The sequence below is a fragment of the Morone saxatilis genome, unplaced genomic scaffold, assembly GCF_004916995.1.
Source record: "Morone saxatilis isolate NCDOM2014 unplaced genomic scaffold, NCSU_SB_2.0 Contig19, whole genome shotgun sequence".
In the NCBI taxonomy this organism is placed as follows: domain Eukaryota; kingdom Metazoa; phylum Chordata; class Actinopteri; family Moronidae; genus Morone; species Morone saxatilis.
The window spans coordinates 10423308-10424124 of NW_023339751.1; positions in this window are offsets into that span (position 1 = coordinate 10423308).

Consider the following 817-nt stretch of genomic DNA (forward strand, 5'->3'; position numbering starts at 1 on the left):
ATAAATAATAATAATAACAATTATAGTAATAAACCTATTTTCCTGTTGGGACTTCATTGTGTTTGTAACAGAAAATACTTTACTGATCTTATATTACTGAATTAGTATTTAATTTTCTGAATATTAACATTTATACTCCATCAGTGGTAGCACTAGTAATAAGTCGGTCTTTATGTATAATATATTCCGTGAGATATAAAGGTTTTATGTGATAGCTAGTTTTTAAAGAATTAACATTTATTCTTCTAAAATGCGCTGAGAGATTACAACAATTGTTCTGTTTCTTAAGGGATGCAAATCCTGAAAACAAAAGTGTTTTTTATAAAGAAATAAATCCACAAACATGATCCCGTGTATTACTTAAGTTTGATGTATACTACATACTTTTCAGAACAAGCTGCACCGAAACAGGTGATAATGCTGCCATCTAGTGGAGACAGCCAAACAGCTAAAACATAATGCGTCTTAAATGAGTGCAATGTTTGCAACTCCCTATCTCATATTGCCTTTATACACTTAAAGTGCGGCGATAAATGACCTATATTATTCTTATGGTGAGTTCTAAATAATGTATAGTGTATTATGTCCCTTTAGGTTTGATATTAGTAGCATATCCGTCCATCATTTAGCATATGAAGGCTTTTCTGTAGTTGTAAGTCTTGTTTGAGCCCGTGTGTATCACATTAATCATTCATGATTGGGCATTTCCTGCCTGTCTATTTTTAGAAACTGGCAGAAAGCAAATAAGACAGGCCTACGTCACGGTTTGTCATGTATATTTAAGGACTCTGGTGCCCCCCTCCTCTCTCTCCCCCTC